Consider the following 18,087-nt stretch of genomic DNA (forward strand, 5'->3'; position numbering starts at 1 on the left):
TCTGGAACGTCGTTGAAATAAACGTTCAGCCTATATGTTAAGGGCTTTGTTTTATTTGGCTGGAGGACTCGAGCCGGGATGACAGCCTCTCAGATCACTCTGAGGGACTGCTCCCAAGAGGTAGGGGAGGAGCTAGGATATATAGAAGCTTACAACAAAGACCAGGTAATTGGAACAATAAAATATTGCTTGTTATCTAAAGAAAACCAGATATCTCAAGTTCAAGTATTTACTGCTTTTCTATGTATGGTGAGAAGCAAACATTTGGGTCATTGAATTCATTCCTTTGGCAAGCCCCTGGCTATCTAGGGCCAGTATCCTGTCCTTTCTTACTGTGAGTCTGCTCAGAGGGCACCACTGTGAGTGGCTGAGAGGCCGGGCTGTAGGCATGTACTCGCTGGGGGTTGGCAGCAGCCGCTGATGACTCGGATTCAGCATTCTTTGTTTACTGTCATGGTTGCAGTATTTTCATGCACATTGTAGTATTTTCATTCACAGTGCTCCCACTTGGTCCTAAATTTGACCAATATTTTGAGAGACATTTCATGACCAATTTTGTCCCACGGTGCTAGGATGGCTCATTCCTAGTTCAGGTGAAGAATCTTCTAAGTTGCCATTCAAGGTGTAAGTTTTTTTTTTGTCAGGCCCTGTTGATACTAAAAGTTCTCTGGATCACCTGTCTTTCTAGTCTATTATGATACAGAAAGTGTTTACCCATCTTTGCTCATTCCCATACCTAGAATCACACTATTATATTTATTTTATTCAGGGTTATAAATTTTATCTGTTTCTTCAAGATGTTTAGCCATCATCAATCTTGTGGGCCTAGTTACACATTGGGAAATGTAACAGACAACAATTTTATAAAATAGACAGGGTATAAGTAATACAGCTAGTAACGTTAATAAAGTCACGAGTAAGAATTTAATAGTCGAGAAGTTGTATTTTTGGGTTAAAATTTTGCTTGTGTTTCTGAGTTTGATCCTATGAGAAAGTTCATATTTATGGTCAGGGTCAGAGCAGGTATTAATTGGCCAGTTGAAATCTCCCACCTTGTAAGATCAACAGTGGCCTAAACAGAACTATAAATTCTTTTTAGAATAACGTTTCTGAGGGCTATCTAATTAGAGCCTTGGAGTAGGGAAACCCACCAAGGTAACACAGAAGTACTAGACATAGGTAATTTATCATAAACTTGACAAGTGGAGTAGTTCATAATCAAAGGTTGGAGAAATTATCAAAGTAATTGGTATACAGTCCTGGTCCGGTGTCTTGGGTCAGCTGTCTGGCTCAGATGTCGTCTTCTTCTCATCCTGGTCTGGTAGCTTTTTCTCCATTTGGGCATTGTTTTAAGGTGAGCAGCACTCGATAGGCCAGTGCACTGCAGGGGCTGTTTCAGATAGGAAATGAATCCGAGACTCCGTTTCCTTCAGCTTTGGTGTGTATGGTCTGGTAAAGAGTACCTGAAAAAGGGTCCTTCCATTCAGGTTGGAGACAGTTCTTTAAGTCATGCCTGTTGCAGTATGTATAATCCCCTGGCTGCAGGTCATGGGGCATTGGAATTTTACCCAAGGATAGATTTCTGAGCTTCAGAAACAAACCTAGAGTATCCTTTTCATAATTCAATTAAACCGTACAGTAATGTGACATAACAGCAAGGAATGATCTGGGAAGTGTCTTAGTAAATATGGACCTCAATTAACAAAACTAGAATTTAATATCCACTAAAATATAATTTATTTTCTCTCTTAAGTTACCCTCAGTTTTCTCAAATATAGCCAAATCAAGATTAATTTTTTACAAGTTAAGTCTGATTATTTGATCATATAGGCTTTTTTAAATTGGCTGTGTTGGAATTTTAATACGGAGTCTCAGGGTAGAATGTTAAGGTTTGCTAAGGCCAAGAAAGACACGTCAAGGCTTTTCATGGGTTTCTGCCTTACAGATTTAGGTAAATTCTTTTCTCTTTAAAATCCTTAAAATATCTTTATACTCCTATATCTGTTAGGAGATGATCTCCCTAATTTGTTTGATAGAGCCACTGGGGACCTAAGTGTTTTTAGTCTCTTGAGGGATCAGATAGAGAGAAAAGATAAGTGTTCCAAGTGTGATTACATAGGTATAATTTATCAAATTGCTGTGAACCATAACTAGCTTAAGGAGAAGAGATTCTTTACGTCTGGGAAACAGGTTAAAAGCCAGTAGTATTTCAAACAATATCAAAAATTATAACCATATTCAGCAGGTTAATCAGTCCCATGTAACTAATTCTTTTAATGAGAGTTTTCATTAGAACTTTAAAATGTCTTACCCAGTTTAGTTCAGTGCTATAGTGTGAAATTTATTAGAAATCAGTAAGTCTCCTTGAAGAGAAAGCATTTTGCAAAACCATCAGAAGAAAACAATTAACTGTCTATAAATGACAAAAGATTTAAAAGCATGGTTAAACACCGTTACACTATAATCAATAAAGAAATCTGTTCACTATACCCATAATTATCACTGGTAACATTTCAGATATACCAGAATTTTAGGGAGTCCATATAATTTCTACAATATCTATATTAATAATATTGTCTCATTCAATATAACCTTAGAAGTTTTATGATTCATTTGACAATTCCATGTTATTTAAAATGCCAAATGAAACTTTATAGTTAAAAATCTCTCTTTGGGATGTTTCAGGGGCCTTCTGTAGCATCCCAAACTTAACTGGAGATTAAAAGAATTTTAATTAATTAAATTAATTTTTATTTAATTAATTAGAATTTTATATTTGGGGAGCTTTTTGAAAGATTTCAGAACACTTGATCAGATAAATATATAGATCACTGTAAAGTAGTACTAATTCATTAACAAGAAAATACGTCAAAAGTAAAGGCAGAACAGATCAGCTAAGTGGTATAAGAAGTTTTACAATCTGTTACTGAAGGAGGATTAACATTTTAAGAAAATTTTTTCCTCTTAACAGAGAGAAAAACAATTCTAATCTTGTACCAGCTTACTTCTAAGATTCATTTACGTTGCCCAATTTGTTTCTAAACTTAGCCAATTCTGACCATGTACAAAACTCTTCCCTCAGGGTTCCTTTTCCACAAGCCTTCCACAGCTTTCTATACTTATATTAGTGTGTCCCTTATTTTTCTTCTATTCAGAAGTAACCAGGTTCAGGAGAAAGTCACTATTTTTCATTAACAAAATATAATTCCATTCTTATATCTTCCTTTACGCATTTATATTACTTTCCTAGGATACTGAGATCATTCCCTTACTAATAGAGACTATTTCAGTGTGGCACCAACCATTTATTAATATTTCTATATACCTTTAGTTTCACTGTAAGAGGAAGTTAAATGTTAAGTAATTCGTATTTCAATGTTATTTTATCTGAAAATGGCATAGCAATTTAATAAAATCTTGTCATTTAACTTAATTTAGCACAACACTAGAATTTAAAGATACCAAACACTTAGAGATTATCTTAAACATACATTTTAAAAATATATTTTAAATATTTACCCAAAGCTCTCATCTCATTTGCATATAATTTACTTAAAATTTTACCACAGCACATTACTTTTATTTTTTTTTTTGACAAATCTGCAACAGATATAACAGGATCTTATTTGACTTTCATTAAACCTAGGTACAGTAAAGGTATTATACATAATATTGATGACTTTAAAGATGTCTATATTTATTAGAACATACTTAAACTAAACAATATCAAATATTATCTTAATATTGAATATTTTCCATTTCACATGACGCTGAAAGTCAATTTGTTCAGTTGTTATTTTAAAAATACTTAATGTTTAAGCTCTTATATTTTTACGTCAATTAAGCAGAGCTCTATGACTTTGAATTTTTTTTCTTTAGCAGTAGAAATATCTCACTTCTATAATGTGTACACAGGCTTATAATCAGAAAAATGCTAGAGATCTCATAGCTTCACTTTAAAACTTACTTATAAGATAGGTATAATAATAGTTGGAGTAAGCTGAATTTGCTTGCTCAAATCATTAAGGCTTACTATTTATGAAACAGACAGTTAAAATTTCTTCACAATGTCTGAGGGACCCTTCAGAGTTCTGAGTTCTAATATGCCAAAAATTTCTTGGCCTTAAGGTTTATTTCGTTGAGCTAATTAGACTCAGTCCTAGGTCACTGTTTGTTGTATTTATATTTCTGATGTGCAAGACAAAGACACTGTCTTCCAGGTCCCCAGAGAACTGCTCTCTCACCCAGGCCGTATTTTATCTCCTTAAATGGCATTTTTGTATCAGTGAGAAGAGCTGTAAACAAAGAATTCCATGTTTTAAAACTTTAAGGCTTACTTAAATATGTCTTCCAAAACTTGCATAAGGCATTTAGTAAGATCTCTTTTCCTTGTGTTATAAGTTAAACCCAGGGTAAACCTGTATTTTTTTATTAGCCACTCAAATTAGTTTTTAGTTTTACATTATTTTGGACGGCTTATGTAACTATATTGGTTTATTTTAATTTGTTCAATTAATATTTTCAGAGGGACAGATATGTGCCTAGCCTTATAATACCAAGAAGGGGAAGTGTTTTTCCTCTTAAACATATGTATCCCACAACACAAGCAAAAGTTTTGTATAAAGACCATTTAAATATACCAATTTCACAAACTTTTATCTCAATTTTATTAAATCTTATACCTTTAATTTTTATATTTATTAAGTTTAATCAATAATTCTTATTTCTAGAAGAAGTGCCAGAAACCTTTTTTTGTGTGTGTGTGCATTGTATATAATTTTATAGAAGTCTCTAGGATGCCCAAGATTCAGCCAAAGAGCTTAGGCACTTCTCAGTTTTTAATTTCATTAATTGGTCTGTTATCCCAATAATTGATCAAGTATTTCAGTCTATATATACATATATTTCAAACTGTGGTAAGTAAAATGGGCTTGTTTGAACTTTAATCTTGGGGGGGAGTAGGTGAACTCTTTGGCCCTTTTTTTTTTAACTTTACGTTGTGTAGTATCAAAACCCTGTATGTAAATCCAAAAATGTCCATTTTATTTATTTGATTCAAAATAACCATATAAAAATATTTATCCTTTTGGGATAAGCCACTTATTTTTTTTTTCGACATTTTTACAATCATTTTTCCAGTTATTCAACCTAATTAACATTAATTATTCTAAGTTTTTATTAGCATATCTAGAAACATTTATCAGAAAGGAAAACACAAACGTAGCTTTTCAAACCAGTTTTATTTTTTTAACTAAGTTCTTAGGTTAACCATTAGATATATTTTTCTACATTTAAACTTGATTTTAATAGAAACCATAAAACAACTGTTTATAATGAGATCTCTTTAAACTTTCACCAATTAAAAAGTTTTTCCAAATTAAAAATCCATCATATGGCCGTCAATTTATATACAAATATAATATATATATAGTGATTTTAAACCAATAAGATGAAGAGGCCCTTCCACATGAGAGTCGGGGTGTTGCCTAAATAAAATTCAAAGGTTTACTCTCCAAAAGCTAAAAGCCTTTGTGGTCCAGGCTGATGCAGCAAAGTTTAAGATGGCAAAATATCTGAAAATTGGTACTATCAAAGAATTGCTTAGAATCCCAATTTATTTGCGTGGCCACCATATGTACACAATACTTGAAACTTTTGTATGGTGGAGTCCAAGGTTTCCTTTAAAAAATAAACTAAACATACATATACATACATACACACACTTAAAACACCCAGAGAAAGATAAAACATTTACATTTCAAGGACACAGGAAGAGAAATCCAAGTTACCCCTAAAGGGGATTTTGTTTTTATAAGTTCAGAATTCCAAAAAATGTTTTTATCAGGCCTGGTTAGTTATTTTCAGAGAGAGTTTTTTTTTTTTTTCTTATTCCCAATTAATTTTGTAAATTTTGTATGTACATAAACCTGCCTGGGGTAATAGTTGGAGACTGGCAATCTGTCATTTCTTTTTCTTTTCTTTTCTGTTCTTTATTTTTTTTTTTGAAAGTTCTATTCCCCATTGTAAGGTCGGGTTCTCAGAATAAATTTGCTAGTAAGATTTCCCACAGGGACAACTCTGTGTCATGAAGTCTTTGTGTCTACCACTCCTGGAAGATTCTCTGTCACCCGAGAAAGCTGTTACCAGCCAGGAGGATGGTCCGAATTTTGGAGTTGAAAGTTTCCTCATAAGAGTTTTACTTTTATCCTGAAAAATTCAATGGAGGTAACCAAATTGAGGAAAATATTAGACCAGACTCTTACCTAACCACTCAGTCCTGAACCCAGTGTCTTTCAACTTGGATTCACTCAGGATGTCTCCACTGGGTGAGTATTTTCCTCATATGTTTCCACCAGCCCCACTTTGGACATATCCTCAAGGTGGATATTTCCTGTTATCTTTCAACCAGGCCCCACCCAATATGTCTCCACTGGGTGGGTAATTCACCTCAGTTTCTTTCAACTGGAGGGCCACGTACCTGGATACACCGCCAGATAAAACTTAGGATCATCAACCAATATGTGAGATCCGAGAACCAAGAGAGACTCACCCAAATTCATCTGGACTCCCCGAGGAGGTGGATGGGCACAAAGGGCCACTGCTGGTACCAAGGCTCCGGTTACTTGGAGAGTTCAGGTGGAGAGAAATCTGCTGTGGTGCTTCATGGTGTCCAAAACTGTTGATTGAAATACATGTGCAGCCTAAAAGTTAAGAGTTATGTTTCATTTGGCGGGAGGACTCGAGCCGGGATGACAGCCTGTCAGAACTCTCTGAGGGACTGCTCCCAAGAGGTTGAGGCAGAGCTAGGATATATAGGAGCTTTACAACAAAGACCAGGTTGTTGGAACAATAAAAGATTGCTTGTTATCTAAAGAAAGCCAGGTATCTCAAGTTCAAGAATTTAGTACTTTTGTATGTGTGAGAGGAAGCAAATATTTGGACTCACTGAATTCATTTTTTAGACAAGCACCTAGCTATCTCGGGCCAGTAGCCTGTCCTTTCTTATTCTGAGTCTGCTCAGATGACACCATTGTGAGTTGCTGTAGCAGCTGGGCTGCAGTCCTGTCCTAGCTGGGGGGTGGCGGCAGCCTTTAATGACTTGGTTTCAGTATTCTTTGTTTATTGTCATGGTTGCAGTATTCTCATTCACATTGTAGTATTTTCGTTCACAGACTGATTATGGATAATCTGCAACCTTGGAAAGCAACTGAGATGGAATTACTGCAGGTACCTTCTGCTTTAATAAGCCGTGTGCAAACATAAACATGGAGGAAGCATACACTTGGATTTGGAGGTGTAGGAAAGGGATCCTGCACATTGCAGGAGAACGCAATGCAGAATTCCTTAAGTCCACCTTTCTTTACTGTAGTGGTTTCTGAGAACAGTTTATGGTAATTAACCAACATTGACAAACTACACAAATTGCATTTAAGAGCTGGCCGGCTGAAACTTGTGTATTGGAGAGGTGGAATTCAAAGGCAAGTGGTCAGGTGGATTGGAGAGAGATGGAGCCAAGGCCTGGGCCCAGATTCCGGTTTAAATTGCCATTTCTTCACCATAGGGCCTTGGAATAGAATTCAAAATCTCTTAACCTGTTGGTGAATCTGTGAAATGGGCATAATATTCGTTTCACCCTGGGATTGTTGTAAGATCTAAAGAGTATTATAGCACACATGAAGCACTTAACCCACTGGCACTTAACAGTGTTCACTGTGTGGGGCCGCCCGGCTTAGCGTGCGTCAGAGCCGTAAAGGCAGCATTTGTCTGTTGAGGATGCACTTGCAGCCCCTTGGCTAGGTTATGAATTTGGTGATTTCCTATAATCCTTGTAATTCTATGTGCCATGGACTGTTATTTTCATGGACAGATGAGGAATCTCATGGTAAAAAGACTGTATAATTTGCCCAAAATCAGACCATAATTTTGGGTGCAGAGGCCTCGGTTCAGCATGGGCCCCTGGGCCTTCTGCCCTCTCTGTTCAGCACCAGAGCCAGATATGGAGTCGGCTGTTTCCCTGCCCAGAATATCCGGCAGGCCGCAAGACACATCTGGCCCTGTGCTGCTTGAGCAACAACTCCGAAGGAGAGACAGTTACAAAAGGGATAAACATAAAAACAGATGACAGCAAATTGTGATCAGCTCTGAGAAGGAAAGGAACATGTCTCGCCGTGCAGAGCTGGGAGCTTTCCCGTCGGGGCTGCTCTGGGGGTGTTCATCTCAGCTAAACAAGTTCTGCTGCTGCACCAAGGCAGGAAGGCAGGGCGTGTGTGGCCAGGTAGACAGGGCCTCGTTGATCTTTCTCATTCCCCATTAAGCGACAGTTGTCTCGGGCACTTAACTAATAAACAGATGTTGGCCATAATCATCACGCACTTTGCTTGGTAGTTTTATTGGCCCCAGCATTGAGATGAGGTCATTGAAGCTGGGGAGTTTGCTGCATGCCCGTGATTACCTTGCAAATACCCCGACTGTTCTTTCAATCTAGACTGGTGTGGCTGTCATGTCCCAGCCCTGTGAATGGCATCGTGTAGCTTCTCCCAAGTGGCCCAAATGACTGACATTGATATGCTTAATTCGTTGGAAATAGTATGTGAGAATAATAGAAAAAGGTAGTAAGAAATTGTTTGGAAAACTGGAAAAAACCTTTTCTTCCCCAGCTGGGGGAGCGTAACCTGTATCACTCACCCTACTCACTGCCTGTCACCTCCTCCCCGCCGACTCCGTGTTCATAAGCCACACTGAGTCTTGGGAGAACATTTTGCCTCATGACACTTTTGACTAGGACCTGCAACTTCTTTGTCCCTGGTTAACTCTCTCTTCAAAGCCATTCAAATTTTTTGCAGGCTCCTCCACTCAGATGTAAGAATAGCCTCTTTAAACTTCTTGATGCAGCTCCTTAATGAAGATCTTGTGATGGAAACCTAGCCAAAACTGGGATGTATGCATATAGTGACTGCAAACTCAGCACTTTGTTAGTTCAGAATCAGAGGGGTGAGTGACTCAGGAAATGCTTTTTTAAGGTAACAAGGCGAAAGTGAAAGGACGCTTGCTGTGTGAGAAAGAAACATCTCAATCACAGCCAGTAAGGCACCTGTGTTCAGGATGGGGTGTGGCGAGTGCAGAGTTCTCACAAAGAAAATAGTGGTGTGATGGGAGCGAGGACAGTTGGGTACTTTATTGGGGAGGAAAAAAAGTGGGCTGAACATTTCCTTGTTGAACAAGAGGATTGTGACATGATGTGCTTGTATTTTGGAGAGAAGGGTTTTGTGGGGACAAGCCTAGGAGTACGCTGTATGTCTGGGGATTCAGCACAACAGAGAAACACAGAGAACCGGGCAGACCCCAAGACCCATGCTGGGGGAGAGACTGCCCACCAATTGGAGCCCTGGAGGCTGCTTCTGTCCCTTAGCTGTGGCCTCAGACCTCCCTTCACAGCCCATTCCTGTTGATACAAGAATAAAAAACGTTGGGCATGAGAAGGGCTGTGTCCCAGGCTTTCATTGAGCCCCTGGGATGTGCCCCACCAGATTTTGTTCCTTAACTTCATGCAGTAAAGAATTCAAGAGCAAGCCAGTGTTGAGTAAAGGTAGATTTATTCAGAGAGATACATTGATAGGCAAGAGAAACTTCACGAGGTGTGGGGGTTTGATGCTCATATTAGAAGTAGGTACACACTCCACACATTGTGGGCCTTCCCCAAAGAGGGAGAGAGAGTGGTGACCGCGAGGTGGCGCTGTGTTGCTTGTTTTCTTGGGCTTGGTGGTTTCATATGCTAATAAGTAGAAGGACCAGCCTTAGGGCAAGGGGCTAGGATTCCCAGGGAGTTGGCCATTTCCCACCCTTTGACCTTTTGTGGCTAGCATTGGGACTGCCATGTTGCCTGGGGCATGTTATTCACCAAGTTACTATTACAATGGATGTTTACTGAAGCTCAAGATCTGCTAGAAGTTAAATCTCTTCATCCTGAGCCTCAAGGCCTATTGGGGTTTGAATCCTTTAACATTTTGATGTTAATTGCTGTGGCCTTCCTTGAATGGCTGTGCTCTTCCCCCTTCCATCCTGTCTCACTGTGATGACACAGAGACAGCAAAGGTCGGGCCTACCTGTGCTCCTGCATTTAAAGGTGGGAGGTGTGAGGTGGGCTTATGATGACCCTGAATGGTAAGAAAAATGTTTCAGATTTTCCTACGTGAGACATGGGGACCTGACAGCAACCTCCGCAGATTTATCTCACGGGCATTATCGCTTGTGTTGTTATAGAAACAACAGGCAAGCCAAGAAACAAGTATAACTCACAAGGTTGTAGTACTGAGATTTATTTCGCTGGCACGCTCAGAGGGGCTTCATTTCCAAAGCTCTGAGCACCTCCAAGACGTGCACATGAGGTTTTATAGGGTTAATTACAAGTATGGGGCTATTAGCCAATAAGGCTCAAACAACAAAAAGCAAGGAATCAGTACACTGAAGCTTATCAATTGGGAACAGATCCCGTTACTGACAATTGTTTTCCTTGGATTTACGTGTTAGCTTATTAGCCCATTAAACTGACACTAAACTTCAGGTTTACCAGGTAGCTCAGCAAAACTTAGATCAGTAAACCGACACTTATCACACTTAGATTTGTGACTTAGCTTGTTAGCCCAGCTGGGGTTTTCCTTCACAGTGTCACTTATATTTTTTATTTTTCTTTTTATCTTTTTTTAAGTATTTAACCCAAATTTAATATCAGGGTTTTTTGGGAAAGAAATTTCTCTTTATCTTTTCTTTGGGGTTCTTTTGGGGGGGAGGTAATTAGATGTATTTATCTGTTAGTGGAGGCCCTGGGGCTTGAACCCAGGACCCCGTGCACGCTAAGCACATGCTCTACCACCCGCCCCTTCATCATTTTCTTTTTGCTTTAGCTGCCAAGAATCTTACAGCTGAATTTGTAGTCGGCCTTTAACACTTGCCCTGACTTCATGGAATCCATTTTTATGAGTTTATCTCCCCCTGGTTTCATTTAAGTATTGAATCTCCATTTTCTCTTCACTCTCCGTTTTGCCTTTTGTTGTTATGGTTGTTAAGCTGTGTTTAACAGAATTGTTTAAATTCTCTTTTAGCAAGAGGCTGAATGTAAATAAATATGTAAGCAAACAGCACAATTAAATGCTTTTATACATTCTGAGCTGTTTAGTAGTAACTTAAAAACCGAATTGAATATTAAAGTGATAGCATTTTAAAAATATTTTTTAATTTTTCATAAAAATATAGCTCATTTAAAATATGATATTAGTTTCAGGTGTACAATAGATGCTCCATTTATAGTTACTGTAAAACATTGTCTGTATTCCCTGTGTTGTAAGATACATCCCTCTAGCGTGTTTACATTACATGTTGCAGTTTGTATAAGAAAGTTGGGTAACGCAGAGTCTGGAACGTGGCTGTGTATGACTCAGGTTCACGCTCACCCTGCCTGTCAGAGCTCAGGCCTTCACTCCTTTCTGCAGGGGAGCGAGTGGAGGCAGCTCTCATCAGCGCTGTCACCACCCTCTGAGTGGCAGTGACAACAGTGACTGTGTGTGGACGTGCAAATTGTTTTTCCAAGAGCTTTATATGCGTTTCTGCATTTAATAATTAAAGCCCTCCTGTGAGGAAGCGTTTTTAATGCATAATACATTTTATTTTGATATTGATAGATTTCAAACCTCTGGAAAATTTACAGTAGTACAATAAACGCTTAGATACAGTTCACCTTATAGGGCACTATTTGGCTTTCTGTGTCTGGCTTATTTTAGCATAAAATTTCAAGGTTCATCCATATTGTAGCCTGAATCAGTACTTTATTCTTTTTGTTTGATAATATCCTTTTCCATTTTTTTTGGTTTTAGTCTATTTAAAAATATTTTCATTGAAGTCTAGTCAGTTTATAATGTTGTGTCAGTTTCTTGTCTACAGCAAAAGACTTCAGTTAAAAAGGAACATACCTGCATTCATTTTCATACTGTTTTTAAACATAAGTTACTATAAGATATTAAATATATTCTCCTGTGCTATACAGTATAAACTTGCTGTTTATTCTTTACATACTCAGTAACTGCAAATCTTGAACTCCCAATTTATTCCTTCCCACACCCTCCCCCCTCTGGTAACCACAGTTTGTTTTCTGTGACTCTGTGTCTGTTTCTGTTCTGTAGATAAGTTTATTTTTTTGTTTCTTTCTATTTTTTTTTTTAGAGTCCACATGTCAGCAATCTCATGTGGTATTTTCCTTTCTCTTTCTGGCTTACTTCACTTAGAATGACATTCTCCATGTCCATTGATGTTGCTGCAAATGGCATTATTTTATTATTATTTTATGGCTGAATAGTAGTCTATTGGACAAATATGCTACAACCTCTTTATCCAGCCATCTGTCAGTGGACATTTCGGTTGTTTCCATGTCTTGCTATTGTAAATAGTGCTGCTGTGAACATTGGGGTGCAGGTGTCTTTTTGAATTAGGGTTCCTTCTGGATATATGCCCAGGAGTGGGATTGCTGGGTCATCTGGGAGGTCAAGGTTTTGTCTTTTGATGAACCTCTATACATTTTTCCACAATGGCTCCACCAAACTGCATTCCCACCACAGTGTAGGAGGGTTCCCAATTCTCCGCAGCCTCTCCAGTATTTATTGTCTGTGAACTTCTCAATGATGGCTATTCTGACTGGTGTGAGGTGATATTTGATTGCAGTTTTGATTTGCATTTCTCTGATAATGATATTGAACATTTTTTCATGTGCCTACTGGCCATTTGTGCGTCTTCATTGGAGAAATGTTTCTTTAGGACTTCTGCCATTTTTTGAATTGAATTGTTTGTTTTTCTTTCTTATTAAGTGTAAAAGCTGTTTACATATTCTGGGAATTAAGCCCCTAGCAGTTTCATTTATTGTAAATATTTTCTCCCATTCCATAGGTTCGTTGTCTTTTTGTTTTGCTTACTGTTTCCTTAGCTGTGCAAAAGTTTGTAAGTTTAATTAGATCCCTCTTGTATATTTTTGGTTGTTTTTCTATTGCTTGAGTAGACTGCTCTAGGAAAACATTGCTGAGATGTATGTCACATGTTTTGCCTATGGTTGCTTCTAAGAGGTTTATAGTGTCTTGTCTATATGTTTAATTCTTTAACACATTTTGAATTCATTTTTGTGTATGCTGTGAGGGAGTAGTCTAACTTCATTGATTTACATGCAGCTGTGCAGTTTTCCCTGCACCATTTGCTGAAGAGGCTGTCTTTACTCCATTGTATTTTCTCACCTCCTTTGTCAAAGTTTCAATGACCAAAAGTTTGTGGGCCTATTCTTGGTAAATGTGTTTATCTGTTCATTGATGGATGGATATTGTTAGTAACTTTTGGCTACTCTGAATGATACTGCTATGAATATTGATGTGAAATTTTTATGAGAATATCTTTTCATTCTGTTGGCTGTACAGTTGACCCTCCATATCTGTAGTTTCCACTACATGGATCCAGATGGCTGATTGTAAAGGGACTCGAACATCCTTGGATTATGGTATCCAGGGTGTGGGGTTCCTGAAACCAACCCCCCAAGTGTATTGAGGGATGACTCTACATATAGGAGTGGAATTGATGAGCCATATAACTCTAAGCTTTTGAGGAAATACCAGGCTTCTCCAAAGAAGTTGCAAAATTGTCCCTTTTCCCTGGCCGCATATGAGGTTTCTCTGCCTCCTGAACGACATTCGTTATTGTCCGTGATTTGGTAATAACCATCCTAGTGGGTGTAAAATGAGATCTCATTTTGATTTTGATTTGTCTAGTGATGTTGAGCATCTTTTCAAATGCTTATTGGCCGTTTGTATATGTATCTAAATTCGTGGTAAATTTAAAAATTGGGTCTGTTTTATTGTATTGTTCAGTTGTAAGAATTCGTTATATATCCTGGATGCTACTCTCTTATTAGATACATGTTTTGCAAAATTGTTCTTCTATTCTGCACATTGTCTTTCACTATATTTTTTTAAACATTAAAACAATTTCTTTACAGGGGAGGTAGTTAGATGTAATGATTTATTTTATTTTTCTTGCTAAGCAAGCACTCTCTGACTTGAGATACCCATTTCCCCTGTCATTTCACTTTCTTGATGATGTCCTTTGTAAGAAAAGGGTTTTAATTTTGATGAAGTCCAGTTTATCTGCTTTTTTCTTCTATCACTTGTGCTCTTGGTATTGTATCCAGGAAACCAAAGCCTATCCTAGGACCACAAAGATTTATACTGTGTCTTCTTTTAGAAAGTTTATAGGTTTAATTTTTACATTTCTGTCTGTGATCTACTTTGTTTTAATTTTTATTTGTTATATAAAATATGGGTGTTCAGATTCCAGATTGATTCTTTTGCCTGCAGACCCCCAGCTGTCCCTGCACAATTTGTTGAATAGACTATTCTTTCAATGGGGTGTTTTTGGCCCCCTAGTGGAAAACTGTCTGTAAATGTAAGTTTTTCCCCATGGGTTTTTATTGTGTCTCATAGATTTATTTATCCAAACTTATGCCAGCATCATACTGACTTATTACTATAGCATTTTAGTAACTTTTAAAGTGAGTCCTCCAACTTTACTCTTCTTTTGCAAGGTTGTTTTGCCTATCCTGGGCCCCTTGCACGTCCATATTAATTTTGGGATCAGTTTTTCAATTTTTGCAAAGAAGTCAGCTGGAATTTTGATTGGGATTCCACTGTATATGTAGATCATTTTGAGGAGTCTTAATATTTTTAATAATACTGTCTATCATTCCATGGAAATGGGATGTCTTCCATATATGTAGATCTTTTAAAATTTATTTTGGTGATACTTCAAAAAGTTCAATGTACAAATCTTGTAAACTTTTGTTAAATGTATCCCTCATTTTATTTTTAATGTTGCTGTAATTGGACATGCTGAGTTTCTTATGGGTGGGACTATATATCAATCTTCTTATTTCTAGAATTCCTTAACAGCAATTACCCTAGTTATATATTTGCTACTTAAATCTATCCACAACTATTCCCCGCCCCGTGTTATAAGAAACCAAGACCCAAGTTAAGCTACCTGAACACCTATGTGGAAATGTGAAATGAGACCCTTGGGTGGGGCTTTGTGCAGATGATACTGGAGCTTATTCAGGATGGCTTCATCGTAATTTCTTTTAAACAACCCTTCCGGTGTATTTAGTCAGATACATTAAGAACATGCCCTTTTGATGTGCGGAGTAGCTAAGACTATGATTTTCAAATAATTTCTAGTGAGAGTGTTGTTCTTGAAACCTAATTTGCATCAATCTTTGAAGATTTATGTTTCAGGTGCTTTGACTAAAGAACCCCCACCTGTCTTTAATCAATAACGACAACTAAATGCTCAAGCAACATGTAAGAGCTTGAGCAAACTGCTCCCACCCCGTAGTGCTGGGTGGCTGCAGCTGCAACTGGAGTCAGCGCTTACCTATCCCAGTACGCTTGTGCTGATCTGCTCAAAGTGGTTCGTCCAACAGTTTGTCAGTAGTCTGTTGGACAAAGTCATTAAAAATTGATTGAAGGTTGCTGGAATGCAATATATTCTTATTAATATTAATTAAGCACATATTGAGTGCTTATTGTATGATGGAATTGTCCCTCAGCCTCACATGAATATTATTTCTCATAAAACCTCACATATTTCCTTGTTAATCTCACTTTACAGATAAGGAGACTGACAATTAGGTCTTCTCTCTTTCGGGGGAGCTCATTATCAATGATGGGAAGTTATAAGGAAAAAGATATTTATTCATCATGAGAAAACATTTTTCTGAGGGTCAGCAAAGAAGAAGATGAACACTGAAGAAGGTGATCATTGTTCAAGTGAGACAAGCCCTGGGTTGTGCGGAGTCTGCATCACTGTCCTAGAGAAGGCACGTGTAGATCTGCGTACTGGGTGAGGCGGCGTGGCCGCGCAGGGAACGCGGATGCTGGGCCGTTGGGCTGTGCTCAGGCCTGGTGGGGCTTTCTCCTAAGGGCAGCGGACCATCATTGACAGATTTTATGTTGGAGAGTGGGGTGCTCTCGTAGTTCACTTTTGTCTTGTAGAATGCTTGGAAACATTTAGAAGGCTTGGCAGGAGGTGATGTGATGAGTCAGAGTAGGGTGGCTGCGAGGTGTAGCAGTGTTCAATTTTCAAGTGGTTTTCAGGCCCAGGCTTGTGGCTCAGTAGCCGTGTCAGTTTGAATGACGCACTCAAGGAAGTGAAACAATTTATCTAATCAATTGAAGCAGCGATGTACCCAATTCCCAGGACTGTTGTGGAGATCCAGTGAGATAACGTTTGCAGTGTGCAGCATGGTCCCAGCACAGAGTCAGTGCTGAGTGAGTGCCAGTGAGTATCTGGTAGGTCAGGTGTGGGTGGTGGGACTCGGTGTCTGAGGATATCTGGGCCCTGAAGGAGGGGTCCATTCACATCTGTGAGTGATGGGTCTGAGTTGGGAGAGGCACGGAGAACTTAGCCCCCGACCAGAGGCCCTGGGCAGGACGGCTATGGGAGGAGCACCGTGAAGTCAGCTCTTTGCAGGTGGAGTTGGAGGTGCCCTTGTGACATCTAAGTGCAGTGTCACGAGCTGAAAGTGGAGGTCTGCGCCCAGGCTGTGCATTTTCGAATAATGTCAACTCCTGAGGACACCGAAGTATTGATCACTGAACGGAAGTCATACTTTACAGGACAAATGAATAGTAGTATCACCTCTGTCATCAAAGCTCACGTCTATTTATTCATCACTCAGTTTGCTAATTGGGTACTTACAGAGCTCACTTCACCGTCCTCCCGTGGGCTCAGGCTCCACAGAAAAGAGCTGGTGTGTCTTCCTCTTTTCCAGAAGAAGACACATTTAGCTTGTAGACTTCTGTACCTCGCCAGACTTAGGATATTAGTTTGTTGGTTTAATTGTATTTTCTGTTGGCCATGTCCTGACAGGAGAGAAATTTTACCTCATGGTCATTTTTCAATTAGCTGTTACTGAGAATTGCTGATCTGATACATAGTGTATGTATTATATTAAATTTGTAGAGTAGTTATCATTTTTCTGTCTTTGCCCTTTAATTTTGATTGCCCCTTCAGTGTTCTATCCTTTTTGGGGCCTTATTTTTTTTTAATTAAAAAATGTCTGTTAACAGTTAAGAAAACAAAAACAAAGAAAAAATGCACATGGGAGCTAAATTTAGAAAATGTCTAGTGTGTTTTCTTTCTCGGCAATGGAGGGTTCTAGAAACTCGTGAAAACTTTCATTACACAAGTTCCTTAAAATGCTGATTAAGAAATAAAACCTTCCTTCCTCATCTTTCAAGATGCACAACTAATTGTCAAGAAAGTGAGGGAAAATTCTCAGAAGCCAAGACAAATGAGAAAGCAGGGTTTCTGGGAGATAAGCGAGCCTTAGAATCCCTGGGGTGCTGGTTTGATCCTGAACTGATTTTCAGTTGCCTTGACAGGAGGGCAGGATGTGAGCCCCAGGCCTCTGACACTAGGAGTTGGATGGGGGATCATATTATGGGCCAAGCCCATCCTGAGGATCTTGGTTTACTAAAGGGTGAAATAGGAAAAAAAAAATTCCTCAAGGCAAGAAATTAAGGAAAGTCAATTTTGTTGGAAGAGGGGAAAAATAACAAATCCAAAGTAAGGATATAATTTAAAGTTGTTCTGGCATTAGAGTGACCACAAACACCTGGCAGAAAAGCCCAGATACTCCTTGATTGATAAGCTGTGTTTTGAATGAATCAGTGAACAGCCATTCTGAAAAAGGCCTCCAGAGTCTTGTGGATCAAGATACTGGACAGCAAACACCTCCCTTCCAAGGTCTCATTCAAATAACCAGAAAGGTTTTAAAGGAAAGAAGCCATAATCATAGATCTATTTATTAACAGTTCTATATGCTACGAATTCAGAGGTGACTATGTAGTTGTCTCCTCTATTATGGACCTTACTTTCTCTTTGGGGAGACAAAATGACATAGTTGGTAATCTTGGTGGAGGGAGGTGTTAGTCTGTTGCAATTAGCCAGGAGAGGAGATTAAGAAAACAGTGAAGGGTGGGTGAAATTTTTAGCTGAGGACAGTCT

General features: G+C 38.5%; 1 protein-coding gene across 1 annotated transcript in view; it reads left to right on the forward strand.

Annotated features, from left to right (window-relative positions):
• The window catches only part of LOC140694718 (uncharacterized), a 204,121-nt gene that overhangs the window by 13,731 nt on the left and 172,303 nt on the right, over positions 1-18,087 (forward strand). The window contains exon 1 of the transcript XR_012070316.1: positions 15,574-15,830. The gene's annotated coding sequence lies outside the window, so the exon portion shown is untranslated. Of the gene's footprint in view, positions 15,831-18,087 lie in introns of the transcript that reaches the window.

Source organism: Vicugna pacos, unplaced genomic scaffold (genome assembly GCF_048564905.1).
Source record: "Vicugna pacos unplaced genomic scaffold, VicPac4 scaffold_103, whole genome shotgun sequence".
Lineage (NCBI taxonomy): Eukaryota > Metazoa > Chordata > Mammalia > Artiodactyla > Camelidae > Vicugna > Vicugna pacos.